Source organism: Mauremys mutica, chromosome 11 (assembly GCF_020497125.1).
Source record: "Mauremys mutica isolate MM-2020 ecotype Southern chromosome 11, ASM2049712v1, whole genome shotgun sequence".
In the NCBI taxonomy this organism is placed as follows: Eukaryota; Metazoa; Chordata; order Testudines; family Geoemydidae; genus Mauremys; species Mauremys mutica.
Genome location: NC_059082.1, coordinates 52,647,972 through 52,662,406, shown reverse-complemented (window position 1 = coordinate 52,662,406; position 14,435 = coordinate 52,647,972). Strand labels below are relative to the sequence as shown.

Below are 14,435 nucleotides of genomic sequence, written 5' to 3'. Positions count from 1 at the left end.
CATGCAAGGGACCCCCTCTCTGGCTGAGCAGGGTGCTACGTCGGCAGGGCCAGTCACTGCTTGGCAGTTTGCCCCAAGAGACGCCGCTCGCACCAACTGTGTGGGTGGCTTCCCTGATGTGGCTCCTGAGGCGGAATTGTGACCAAACTTAGCTGCCACCGAGCAGTGGCTCTGCACAGCCAGCAGGTGGGAAGGGCGGTGGGTCCCTTGTGAGTTGGAGGGAACATGGACAGGCCAGCTAGTGGCGAAGGGCCCTCTAGCCCAAGGCAGCCTGCCCTCTCTGTAGCATCTGTCACCAAACCCCATTTCCATTAGCAGAACTGGTGGCAGATCTGCACCATCTAGGGTGGGAGCATGGTCCAAGGGTCAGGGCACCAAGTGGAGAATCTATTCCCAACTCTGCCACTTCCCCACTGTGCAGCTCTGCCTCAGGTTCCCAGGTTGGTAAAATGCTTTGAGATTACGGCGGGGGAGCGTTCCATACCGAGCAGTTACGTATGTGTATTGAAGCAGAGCCTGGGAGCCCCAGTTATGGACTAGGCACTGTACAAACAGAACACAACGCTCCTGCCTCAAAAAAGCGATGGAGACAGGCCCGATCTGTGCAGGCTGGAGAACGGAGCTCGGTCCTGGCCAGTACATGAGTCAGACGATGCTCTGACAAGATTTCTTTCTGTTAAAGAGACCAAAAGCCTCATCTAAATCTCCTCTGTGGGGGGTGGGGAGTGAGGGGTAATGGGGGAGCTGTCAGTGGCTGCTCAGGCCTGTTTCCGCAGGCCGGCCTGATAAGGTGAATTCCTTTCCCTGGATGAACCTCGTGCCCGAAGTGTCGGGAAGCGAGTCCTGGTGCAATGCAAACACACGAGCACCAGACGCTTCGCTAGGCTCTGAGCCAAAATTAGCAGGATTTCGGTATCACTAGTTCTCCCAGGCTCCTCCTTCCTCTCTTAACACCAGATGACAGTCAGTCGTTAGCAGGGTTTATTAGCGTATGAAACAGGAACAGTTTTCATTGCTAGATGCTGGAGGGAAGCCCTGGGAAATCCAGCTGGCTGCCCCACTGTGCCCAAGCCTTTCCTGCCCCCAGGGCACCGATGCTCATTTCATCTTTTTGAGGAGTCCAACAAATTCCCTCCCCTCTCCAAGTCACAGGAGTGGCCATTTCTGCAGTGGTTGGCTCTGCCTAGCCCAAGGCTTATCTGGGGGGAGGCTGGGACATGGAGGTTTGTGCAGCCCAGGGAGTCAGCTGGAGACTGAGCGGCTCTCCCCACTGGCGTTTCAGCAGCCCCCTGTGCAAGAGAAACACACAGAACAACTCCCACCGAGGGCCGGCTCTGGTGGCTCCTGGAGTGGCCACTGTAAAGGTGGCTCAAGGCACTGCTGGGGGCAGGATCACATCTGCACTAGTGATTCCCACTGGCTTTGGCACCATTCCATGGTATCGCCTAGGCCCCTGGGGGTTGTGTGTGCTTCCTCAGTGCAGGCAAGGCCTCTGGGGTTCCCAGGTTAACAGCCTAGTAAGCTGCCCTGGGGTGGGGCAGCTCCCTTTTCTCTTGGGCTGACCCACAGCCTGTCTGCAGACACCCATGTGTCAGTTACCCTGGGAAAGGTCTTTGGAGCTGTGGAGGACAGAAACTTCTTTGTTTCCTCCCTTTTCAAGGTGACTTGCAAAGGAAATACACTGGCTGTAGGGCTCGCTTGGCTTCGGTTCTGGATTGAGGAGGGCAACTATGTGTTTGGGTATGTTTTGTTTCTTTAACCTTTGGACTAGCAGGAACATCAGATCTGAGCTTCCTGTTTTGGTGGAGGACTCAGATGTGGATTGGGTCTTTTCTCAGCCCTTCGCTGCATCGTCCCTAACAAGGTATTTCCTTCTCCCCCACGTTGAATAGACGTTGACAAGAAAACAACCAGTTTTAAACAACCTGAATAAAACTCACTGCGCTTCCAGGCATCAGGTTTTATTTCCTTAGTATCTCAGATACCAATAAGCTACCACCAGTTCCCCAGTCAGCCACAGACCTTCCAGGGTAGGCAGAACATACATTTCTAATGTGAAAAACATAAATCCAATGCCCTTTCGACACTGTGAAGGCCTGTACGGTACTCTTGTGCAGCTCAGCTGTGAATGAGACCTGGCATTCATGGGAACCACTCAGGGAACTCCTAGCAGTCAGAGCGGGCGGACTACACGCTCGCCCTCTGTGGGGATGGTGGAGGTACCAGGAACTGGTCCCGCTAGCTTAGTTCTTCCCTGCCCACCTCCAGAGAGAGCTGCTGCAGCAAGGGGTTTTGTTGAGGTCGGAGAGTGAAGAATACATCCCTCCCCAGCCGCCCCCCTTCCAACAGCAGGGTGCAGACCACAAGCCCATCAGTCGCCAGGCAAAGAATAGTGAGTTCTCCATCCCAGCAGCGAGGCTGCAGGTTCCACCTGGCTGATTAGCAATCAGTGAACAAAGCTCCTCAGAGCTAAGGGAGGGCTGGGCTGCCAGCCCAGCACGGAGCCCCAACCCCACAGGAAGGCCCAGCTGGAGCGTGACACAGCATTACAGCTCCGAACGGCAGTGCAAAAGACCCTGGCCCTTACGCCCAGGAAATGCAGGGCAGGCTGCTGCCAAGGCGTTCCACGGAGGAGACCACTCCCTGCTCGCTGTGAAAACAGCAGCCCCACGCTCGGTGTGTAACACGTCAGCACACAGGTTCCCAAAGGGCTGCCAGACATCACCCAGCTCTGAAATGCAGCCACCTCTGGGGGGCAGAAAGCAGCAGTGGCTAATTAAACATAGCATCATTACCCAACAGCTTAGGCCTGGAAGTGAAGAAGAAACCACCATATCCCATGGAATGGCAAGGAAACAGACCATAACCACCAGAGTGGAATTTGGCTGAGACGTCGGGGTGAGAGCCTGCTCAGGACCGATAGCACCTCCGCAGGCAGAGTCCTCCTGGCACTGTGCTAGGATGCTGGGTTAGGGCGGGCGTAGGGGAGAGACAGCCACCTACGGAATCACCAACACCACTTCCTGCAGCGCAGGGGGTCAGATGGGCGCTCAGCCTCAGGGGGTACGGCTGCAGGTGGAACTATCATGCAGGGTAGAGCTGAAGTGCAGGGATAGGATCAGCCTGGAGGAGCCCCTGAAAATGGCTTTCCCAGCCATGCCCGCTGCAGGGTCCCTCTCTCTCTCTAGCCTCCGTCTGATCCCACCATTGTCCAACCACCACAAAACCAGCAGCGATGGGACGTGTCCTGCCTACAAGCCGAGCCAGGCGTTCAGCAGAGATCTCGTGCTCCGCTCCACCATCAGAGGGCAGAGGGGACGGTTCAGCCACAGGACAAAAAGCTAGCACCATCAGGGTCCCCTGCCCAGCCCCAGGCCGGCAGGCACCGGGGGCTGGGTCGCTGTACTCAAACCGACCCATTGTGCCCCAGCCCAGGGGATGAATGAAAGACAAGCTGCCCCACAGCGCATGCTGTACTGGGTTCACAGGGGAAGGGGGCAGTTTCCCTGGCGCTCTGTGTGCCTGCAGGAGGGTTGGCTGGCTTTAGGCAGCCCCAGCGTGTTTACATGGAGATTTGGGAGTGCGAGAATTTAGAATTCATTTGGTTTCACTTTTCCTTAGCCGAATTCCATCAATATTTACACAGCTGCCTCTCATTTCTTCACCCACCACCCTTGCCTCCCCCTCCATAGCCCCCCTCCCCCCGACCCAGCCGCTCGCTGACGGGCCCGCCTGGCTCTGATTAACGCAGCGTTACAGAACTCGGATTACGCATGGATCGGAGTGTGGCCTGCAGCCCCTGGCCCAGCTCCCCTCCAGACTGCAGGGGCAGGTAGGGCTCTCGGAGAGCAGAGGGCTGAGACGGTCAGGCCCTGCGGCACTGCTTTTCCCTGGCTCCCTTTCCCTCTCCATTGCAGCAGCCTGAGTTTCCCAGTGCGGGGCCTCTGCCGAGCAGGTGTTGCCAACTAGACAAGTTCGGCTGTGAGAGAACAGCAGAGGTTTGAGTCAGGCCCGGTGCAAACAGCGCCCCAGATCTGAATTGCACCAGCCATTGAGCGCCTGCATTCCCAGAGCTGGCCCAATACTCCACCTTCGCCAACTTGCGCTACTGCTATTTCAATCCTGGGCCTGCCCCCCTAGTTCTGCCCAGACCCCTCGCTCCTGGCCCCCCAGCCTGGCTATTTCTCTCCTTGACCACGCGGACAAAAGCTTTCCTGCCTGCTACGTGCGGTGGTGCGGACACACAATAGCGCTGCCTGGAGAAGCGAGTGCCCAGTGCCAAGCCCTGGCCCCTGAGCGGCTTGGTTCTGCTGGGTGAGCTGTGGGCACAGGGGGGCTCACGCAGCCTGGCTGGGTGTAGCTGCCAGAGGCATGAGGCAGTCCCAGGGAGCGTCCGGGAGAGGCTGGGATCCGGTCAGTGCAGGTAGCTCCTTGGCTCGCTGGGCTGGAGGTTTTCCCTTCCAAAGTGCTAATGTACCACAAATCTGTACTTGGCAGAGTGCTAACCACGGCACTGATGATGCCAGCCTGAGCGTGCAAAGCTCACCCCACGCAGCAGGGGTCAGGTCTAACGATCTCCTTGACACTACTGACATGGACCCCGCTGTGAGCACAGCACTGGGCGCCAGCCAACGTCCCGCTGCCCTGCCTCCTGCCGGATGGAGCCGCAGCCTATGGGCCGCCCCACGGGGAGCAAGGGGCATGGGCAAGGGTGGCAGACCTGGGCCTTCAGCCAAGGCGAGGCTGTGCCATTATAAACACACAGCTCAAAGGCCACTTCTCTCCACTGCTCAGACTTGTTCCCTGTCCCTCCTGCACACTGCCTATGCCCCTTCTTCCAGAGCCGAGGTGCAGGGCTCCCCGTATTCTCCCAAGTCCTCCAAGTGTCGCCATTCACCCCCAGTGCCCCCAGCAGTTCACACAAGGAACCAGCCTTTCCCCAGCTGCTGCAGAGCCCGGGCCATTGCGCATAACACCAACGCCTCAGGCCTGTTCACATCTCCCTAGTGCGGTGACTCGCAGTATGTCTACACTACCTGCCAGATCGGCGGGCAGCGATCGATCCAGTGGGGAATAATCGACCTCTGAGCACTCTCCCGTTGACTCCTGTACTCCAGCGCCGCGAGAGCGCAGGTGGAATCGACGGGGGAGCAGCAGCAGACTCACCGCGGTGAAGACACCACAGTAAGTCGATCTAAGTACGTTGACTTCAGCTACGTTATTCACATAGCTGAAGTTGCATAACTTAGATCGATCCCCCCCCAGTGCAGACCAGGCCTCGGAGGAGGGCTGGGGAGCCGAGTGCTATCGGGAGTGTGCTATACGGCGGGGAGGGAAGGATGGGTGGCTAAGCACAGCCCCAAGGCAGGAGAGCTCGCTGTGGGCCAGGATACTGATGCACCACGCTCAATGAGATCACTGCTGGGCAGTGTCACAGGACTGTTAAGGGCCCAGCCGCACACGTGTACACAGGAGACCGCAGGTAGGGTGACCAGACAAGAAGTGTGAAAAATCAGGACAGGGGGTGGGGAGTAATAGGAGCCTATATAAGAAAAAAGACCCAAAAATCGGGACTGTCCCTATAAAATCGGGACATCTGGTCACCCTAACTGCAGGTCTCGGTGCAGCCTGCATGTGTCTCACAGAGCACAACACATTCACTTGGCCTGCGCTCGCCTGACATCTCCTGTGGGCCAGCATATCCAGCCCCATGGGACTTCTTTAGCAGCCTTAAATATAAGTGAGCACACACCCACACGTGCACACACCTCGCACGCGAATGCACACACTTCACACACACACACCCAGCGGATATGAGCAGGGGGGCTAGGAAAGGCTGTCCAGCAGTTTCCATTCTAGCCTCTTTTTTTCACTCACTCGGTTTCTGACTTGTTCCCCTTTCGGGCTGGAGTTTGCAGGCCTGTCTCTGCCCAGTGCGCAGCTTCATCTGGAACATCTGAGCAGACACAGGTCAGCCGCTCTGCTTGCCAGGAGAGCGACTCAGACAGAGGTTTGTTGGCTCCTAGCAGCCGCGGGACTGACAGGATTACCCCATTTGAAACGGGGACTGTGACCTGGAAATCAGGTTCCCCAAGGAGCAGCCAGGGGGCTCTGGAGCAGGCCAGTTAGTGAGCATGTGGAACGATTCTCTCACACACCCGACCATGGTGCAGGGCTGGGTCACCTTTCCAGTCACGTGCCTCAGCTCCTGGAGCACTGACGCCAGCAGAGCAGTGTCTAGGATAGGGCTTAGGGATACTGCCTCAGCCCCTGCACCTGCCTATGGAGCATTTAATGCCACAATCTCCGCATTCCCTTCACACACTGCCTCTTCTCGCCTGGCTAGACAGCACCTAGCACAATGGGGCCCTGCTCAGTGCTGGGGCCGCCAGGCCCTGTGGTAATCTATCATAAATAATATCTACTGTTGCTACGTCCCTCGCCACCATCACCAGATCAGCTGGGTGCCTCACAGCCTTTTCTGTATTCACCCCTGAGGAGCAGGGCAGGGCTACTGGACAGATCTGACAAAGTGAATTGACCAAGGTCCCACAGGGTGTCTGTGGCAGAGCAGGGACCTGGATACAGCTCTTCTGAATCTCAGAGGCTAGCACCTTAACCACTGGCCATCCCTGCTCCCTTACAGGGAGCTAGAGAGCTTATACTCCCTGTCTATGGAATTGTGGTCTGGGGCTGGTAATGAGAAATGGAGCCTTTGCCCCTCGTTAGCCAGTGTGAACATGACTCAGACTGGTACAGCCCTGGAGCTATTACTTCAGTTCAATGGGGCTCAGGCAAGTTCGAATGCTGATCTCAGGCCAGTTCTTTGTGGTCGAGTGGGCACATCATAAAAAACAGCCTCGTCCACTGGAACTAGCCGGCCCCTTTGTTGGCAGGGGAAGCCAAGGACTGGGGTGGGCAAGGGGTGAGGTGGAGATTGCAAGACTGTAGCTATTACATGGGTAGAGTTTGGCTGCCTCCATCCTCTCTCCCAGGAGCGCTAACCACATGCCTAACAACCAGCTGGATTTTAGTTCCCTCACACGGGTCATAAGTTTAACTCCCTCTCCCAGCCCCAAAGCTCAGCCTCAAATCCGTGTCTGAGCAGAGCTGAAGTTGGCCCAGGGCAGAGGAGCCAGAAGGTCCCCTGGAGTTCTACTGTGAGGCTGCAGCTTGGCAGCTCTGGGTGCCAAGGGCTGATGCCTGCAGACGGCCTGGAGTGAGAAGTCGCCCTGCGCCCGGAGGATTCTGGCCCGGGCAGCGGATCATCCAGCACAGGCGCGACTGGACCGAGCTGGATTTTTTGGAGTCACTCCTCAGGTGGACTTCCTGGAGGGCTGCTTTCTATTAGAGGAGGGGCCATCTCTCTGGGAGCTGGCACTCAGATCTCCGCGGCCAGGCGAGAGGGACGCCCTCTTCCTTTCAAAGGGCCCATTGTAGTCCCCTCCCAGCAGATTTTTTAAATTAACATCCCAAATTCCTCTGAAAATTGCTGCTGACTAAATATTTTTGCGGGGAGCTTTGTATATTTTCCATCCCCACAACGAAGAGATGAAAAATCTTTTCTCAAGTCCAAGCTTTCTGTTAACCAGCGGAGGGTTGGTGGAGGGCTAGAAGGGGGCGGCGAGGACGAACTGGCTGCAATATTAACTGTTGCTCTGCAGTGTTCTCGGCCACCCTTGCCCCCTCCAAACCCTACGGCAGCCGTCCAGGCACTGGCTCCTGACCTGCTGGGTTAATAGACTTGTACAGGGAAGCAGCTGATCGCAGCCAGACTGCGCTCGCTGGATCTTCCAACGCGAGGCAACAAATGAGGCATTATACAGCTTTGCACCGTAGTTGTCGAGAGATGTGCGCAGAACAGCAGCGCGACACCCGCTCCCATACGCACGAGGGGGGAAAGCGAGAGCCCAGCGCTGTATTTCCTGGTCCGCTTGGGAAAGGAAGGGCGGACTCGCTGCTGTGCATGGAAACGGCAAGGAGGAGGCAGGCCTGGCCTAGGTCAGGTGAAATGCCTCATCATGGAACCTCGTTTGTCAGTTGGCCAGGCAACACTGCCCCTCAGACAGCAGGTCAGCACAGAGCAAGGAGGCTCAGCTCCTCAATCCGATTCTCCAGAGAGGGTCCAGCTCATCTGCCAGGGGCTGTCAGCACAAGGGGCACCGGATGCTGCCTACTGCATGGCCTCACAGGTACGTCAACTGGCTGTATCGAACATACAGACGGAGACAGCTGCTGGTAGCCCTGACAACACTTTACAAACCAGCTGGGTAGGCAGCCCAGCACCCTGGGAGGTAAGAAAGGGATCTAGATGGTTCATGCAGGTTAAATGCAGCCACTTCTAGGGTGGATCACAGCAACTATGGAACAGCACACAGCAACACTTCACTTCATCTCCTGCCACAGGCTGCTGTGTCTAACGGAAATGGCAGGGGTACATTAGGTAGCAAGCATGTCACTCAGAGTTAGAATTCAGCAGGACACTGGCATTAAAGACCCCGGCCAAGATTTTACCTGAGACCCCCAGAAGGGCGTGATTTTCACAGCACAGGTCCTGGGAGGAGAGGGAGGGCTTCAGGCGGTCAGGCCATGACTGGACTGTCACCTTCACCACTGGATCAGGGCCAGGCGTGGCCCAGCAGGCCAATCCGTTGACTGGAGGCAGAGGAGACCTGAGCTGCTGGCAAACAATACTGCGAAGAGCTGAGAGGATGCAGCGCTGGCCACAGGAAGCCCAGCTGGGCTGCACAACAGCCCGAGGAATGGCCAGGTAAGGGCAGCTTACAGGGCCCCAGATGCACAGACAGCTTCCCCAGAAAGTGATCCCATGTGAGCCTGGTGCTGGTGAAAGCTGCTGGGTCCACAGCCCTGGAGACCAAAGTCCTCCTACTTCCATAGCGATCAAGGCCAGAAGGAACCATTAGATCCTCCTGCCTATCACAGCCCAAATGCCCCTGCGCTGAGCCCCATTTCACTTACACCAAAGCATTGCCGTGCGCAGGGGCTGACCTGGGAGCCCCAGGCAGAGAACAGGAGGCTGTGCGGTGGCGGGAGATCCTCTACCACAGCCACAGATCACTGTGCCTGTAATCTGCAGACACTCAGCCCATGGGGCCCCTGGGAAGCCACAGCCATTTCAGAACCGTGACCCGGCAGTTGGCGTCCGAGGGCAGCCTGGTGCAATCCTTCCATCATAGACCAAAGCTACCACGGACAATGCAGGCGGAGTGCACCAGCAGCAGATTAGAGGAGGCCCATTGTGCGGCAGTGGCTAATTCCTGGGTGCTGAATCAGCACCAAGGAAGGATTGCAAAACCCCTGCAATTAAACCCCAAATCCCTCTTGCTATTAAATCCAGCCCTTGCTGGTAACTGAGATCTTGAGCAGGAAGCCACTGCCGGAGCCTTGGAGCTTTGCATGGGGCACACATCCCACACCAGACCCATACTTGGCAAGGCTGCCATTTGCTAATCTAAGTGGGGTTTCTCTCCTTCCGGTGCTGCATGCCAAGCACGCTCTGACAGCTCTAATCACAGAGGATAGCAATGGTCGGGCTGGAGCAGACCCAGGATCCTGTCTCTGACGCTGGCCACAGCCACTCCAGAAGAAGGTGCAAGAGCCCTGCAGTTCTGGGCTGCCTGGCCACAAGGGAAGTTCCTTCCTGATCCCGGCAATTAGGAGCTGGCTCGCGCCCTGGAGCAGGAGGGTTTATAGCTCCTTCCAAACTCTTTATTTAATCCTTATTATTGTAATTCTGAATGTTCTCATCATCCACAGAAACAGCCAAGCAAACCCCTCTCAGCTCCTGGCCACACTGACCTCTTGTGGCAATGAGTTCCGCAGGCTGAGTGTGTGGAAAGAGCATGTCCTTTGGTCAGTTTTAAAGCATCCTTTACGGTTTGATGAGCTGTTCCCTTGTTCTCATGTGAGAAAGGGAACTAGACTATCCTGATCTCCCTTCTCTGAGCCAGAACTCATTGTTTGACTCCTGTCTAAACCTAGCAGCCCCAATCTTTTGCATCTCTCCAAAGCTTCCCTGCCCCGAGGCTAGACAGGGCTAGAGCTTGCTGGCCATAAGAATCCAGCACAGGTTTCTCTCTGCCTTCCAACATTGTGCCCAGCATCTACGCAAGGTTTTCCACCTTTGCTCCAGCCCAGGAGAGGTTCCTCGCCTGAGGAGGGCTTGCTGGCCACCAGCCTCCATTTGTAGTGGCTGTGTAAATCCAGCCCCATTCAATGGACTTCAGCAGGCCTTTCTCGCTGCCTTTGGCCCAGGGAAGTATTTCAGCATGTTTCATCACTGACAGTTTACAAATGACTTAGACTGGACACAGAAAGACCAAGGCCAGCTGGGCAGGGTGGTCTGCAGGGCTTTGGCCAGCCTCCTCTTCAGTAACTCAAGCAGCAGGGACCCCTCCACTTCCTGCTACACCTTCTGTGCTTTCTGTAGCTCCCTTTCCCCCCCCCCCCCAGCCCCATGGCAGCTGCAGAGGGATTTGGGAGCTGGAGTACCAAGGGTGCTGGTTAATTGTGTGCCACCCCACCCTACTGGTCAAGGAGATGAGGCAGCAGGGCTGGACAGCTGGGATGCTCTGATGGAGGGAGATTTAAAGAGAAAACATGAGGGCACAATCCTCCCTATGTAAAAATCTGCAAGCGGGACAGGGCGGCCAGCAGTGGAATTTCAGGGGCACTTTCAGGCAGGGTACTTCACTCTTGTGCTAGCACCAGCACTCTCATCATGATCCAACATGCTCCCTCTGCTAGCCATGCTTAGAGCTCAGTGCTCTGGCATAGCTACAGCTCGCCCAGTGACATGCAGCATCCCAGCACCCAGGGCAGGGCATGGGGGTGTATCTAGATCTTGCCTCCCATGTAGAGCCCGTGCGCAAGGGAGAGCAATTGCCTGCTTCCCGGAAAGCTGCAGAGGCCTGAGTGCAGGCGGGCAGGCGTACGCCAGAACCACAGCCGGGGCGAGGGCGCCGGCCCATCTGGGAATCATTTCAGCAATTGCACTGCTAGCTGCCTTCCATCAGCCCGCCGGCCCCTCACCCCGCATGCAGCTATTTTTACAGGGAGTAATTACCAGGTCAGCCCTGTCCTGCAGCAACCCAGCTCACCAGACACTATTAACCCTTTCAGGGGGAGAAGCAGAGAAAATGGCACCTGCAGGCTTTGGCCGAGATACCCTGCATGGTGCCAGGGCACGCACATGGCAGCTCCCACTTCTCTCCAGGAGTTCCTCCTGTGCAGCCCTTCTCCCCGTGGGGAGGGCATCACGCTGGTCTCTGGCACAGCGTGCAATGGTGCCCTTGCCAATGAAATGCCAGCTATCACCTTCAGACAACCTCGGGAGCTGCTTCTTCAAGTGGCGTCCACTCAAAGCGATGCGTCTTGCAGCACCAGTCCCGAGCCCTCCAGGGCCTGCGTCTCAGGGCACTGCAATCAAGGCTATGCACTGTCCCACGGGTGCTAATGCACCGGGGGAGGTGGGAGCCCTGGGCCAGGCAGGGGTTCGTGAGAGCACCATACCATGCAGTGCCAGAGCAGAATCTGCCTTTGAATTTCTTCACTTTGTGTCTTTGTGTCTCAATCTGGATGTGCCAGTGGCATGCAGGGGGAGGGAGAGAGGGACATTGGCACAAGGTGGGGAAGGAATCTGCACACACCGCACAGAGCTGTGTCAGTGCTGAATATGACAACAAACTGCTGACAGCAAACATTTGGCAAGGCTGGTTTTTCCCTACTGGTGAAAGGGGCCAGGCTGACAATCTCAGAGACAAGCCACAGCCCAGCTGCAGCATCTGGGCAGCGCCAGGACAAGATTCCCCTGGGCTGCCCCCCCACAATGTGCCTCAGTCCTGACCCTGGCATCCATGGCTCCGTTCAGTCTTCAGAGATGGCCAGCCAAGCGGGTGGTTTGTGTGATGTGGTCTCCCTTACTACACCCCTCAGCACTTACCCAGGCCCTGCCTTCTCCCCCCATCCCATCACCAGAATTACTTTGTCCAGTCATGGAAAAACAGCCCCACGACTTGCTTCAGTGCGAACTCCTCCTCACTCCAGCCAGGCCTCTCCCTCAGTTCACTCACCACCTCCTTGAATCACCTGGACCCAGGGGAGGTTTGGCATCTGCTCCCAGGCTTCATGCAGCCACCTCTTCCAGGCCAGCCCCACAATAACCTGGGGGCATGCCATGTTATAACCCTTGCCCCGGGGAGCCATTTCAAAGGCTTCGATCTTGGTGGTAAATGGGGATCTCCCTTGGGCAGCCTTCACGCTGCCCAGACGTAGCAGAGGGCCACACTGGGTGCCAGTGCTGGAGTCTCGCTACCCGTTGGGTTCCATGTAGAATTCTGGGTCTGGCATGTCAGGGCCAAGGTCCCAACCCTCCCTGACCTTGACGCTGTCATCACCAACCTCTGTCTGTTTCAGGTACGTGTGGGTGACAAGAGGAAATGGAATTCAAGAGACCTCAAATCGCTTCAATGCTGGGAGCACAGCTGCAGGCTTCAGCTGGCAGGGGCATGCCCAGAGCCAGGGACTCACAACAAGACCCGGGAACCTGCCTGTTCCAAGGATCAGCACTCACTATGTGCACCACCTGCAAGCAGCAGTGCCTGCAGCCATGCTCACCGGTCCATTCCCTCCAGGGCCTCAGCTCACCCTCCAGCTGAGTGGAAGAGAAGATCAAAGGGCCTGGAGACTTTCTCAGGGCTCAAGGGACAGCTGGGGCTAACTGCCTTTGGTGCTTTGGGACCCTCTGAACATTGGAGCCCCGACCTCTGGGACCAGAAGAATGTCAGCTTCTCTCGGCAAGGCTTAGCAAGCAGCTGCCCTATGGGATTGCCAACACCTGGCTCGCCCCCTGCCTGGCTCCGACCGCACCAGCAGAGCAGGCCTGGTTCTGATGGCGGGGGATCAGCCACCAGGAATAGTGAACCCTGGGGAAAAAAGGGCAAGATTCGAAAGGGGAGCCCGGCGGGTTTGGCTGAAAGGGGAGCCCGGCTGGAGCAGCTCCGCAGGGCAGCCGGGGGAGCTGGGAACACCCACAGAATGACAGCCAAGCCCCCAGTTTATAACCCCCAGGCAGCCAGGACGTAGGGAACGAAATCGCCAGAACGGTTGTGATCAATTACGTGTGGGCAGCAGAGCCATTGCACCCAACCTGGGGACCAGCGCAGGCCTTGCAGCCCAAGGACGGCCTCGGCTCCCATCAGCTTTCTGAGCCCCTCGTTCACTCTTTGCAGCCCCTTCCTCCCCAGTGAAGTACTGGTGAAGGAAGGAGGAAAGCCCCCTTCCCACTGACAGCAGCCATCTCCAGCCCAAAGCCTTGCGGGGGGAGGGGAGGATCGCAGGGCGGAGGCTACTGACTGAGGGCTGGATCTGAAGGAGTGTGGCTTGCAAACAAAGGGGAGTCAGGAATTCCCTCCTCTCCTCAGCCGCTGAGACCCGACTGAGGGGTCGCCCATTTCCATGGCAGCAGCCGACACTGCCCTAGACAGTCCTCATGCCAAGCGGTGGCTGGGCCTACCCAGAGGCATGCAGGCTGCCGGCCTGGCCCCCTGCCGCTGAAGGGGAAACAGCCTCTGAACTTGGGTCAAAGGCGACTTCCCCTCCCCCTCGCCCAGGAGCACACAGCTGCAGAGCATGCGGCAAGGAGAGCCAGTAGGGATGGGTTAAACGTGGCATTGTCCTGGATCCTTGTGCTACACCCCCAGGAGAGCTGGGTCTAGAACTCCAAACTCCACCCCTTGAGCTAGGGGAGCTCTGCAATGCCAGAGCAGGAGCAGCTCCAATGGGGCGCTACCATTCACTCCTAGGGGATCCCTCAGAGCCAAAGCTGGGGGCTGAGCATTAGAGTCACATTGTTCTTTCCGTGGGGTGGGGTGGGAACCACAGTTTCCCAGCATGGCAAGAAGGCAGCCAGCCTGCCAAGGATGATGCCAGCTGGAGTTCCAAGTACTGGCGAGTGCCTCTGCCCTCCACTGCTAACAAAGCCCCATGCCCCTCTAGCACACAGGCCACGCGTCACTGTTAAAGAAGCAGGTTGGGCCATGGAGATGGGCACATGGGAGAAGGAGCATCAGGGGGTTTTAGCACCGCTCGGGGACAAGAGGGAGAGCAGCAGGGGCAGCGAGGCGGGAGCAGCAGAGATAAAGCTCCCTGGGCCAGGTTTTCAAAGAGATTCACATGCCGAAGTACCTCTGAAAATCTGTCCCCCGCTCTTCCAGCATCTCTGCCTAGTGTCTCTGGTAGCTCACTGCCACGCTATCCACATCACCTGTCTGAAAGTGGTGGCTCCAGAACCAGGCTTGGTACCGAGGGCTCTGCGCAGCGCCTGACCGGCTGGACTGGCCTAGCAAGGGCCCTGGGAAGCGGATATCCTGGAGACTTGCACCCTGGCCCCAGGGAGTCCTGGGAAGAGACTGGCA

The 14,435-nt window shown here is 57.3% G+C and overlaps 1 protein-coding gene across 1 annotated transcript in view; it reads right to left on the bottom strand.

Annotated features, from left to right (window-relative positions):
• Window positions 1–14,435, bottom strand: part of CORO7 (coronin 7) — a 177,109-nt gene that overhangs the window by 58,724 nt on the left and 103,950 nt on the right. The window lies entirely within an intron of this gene.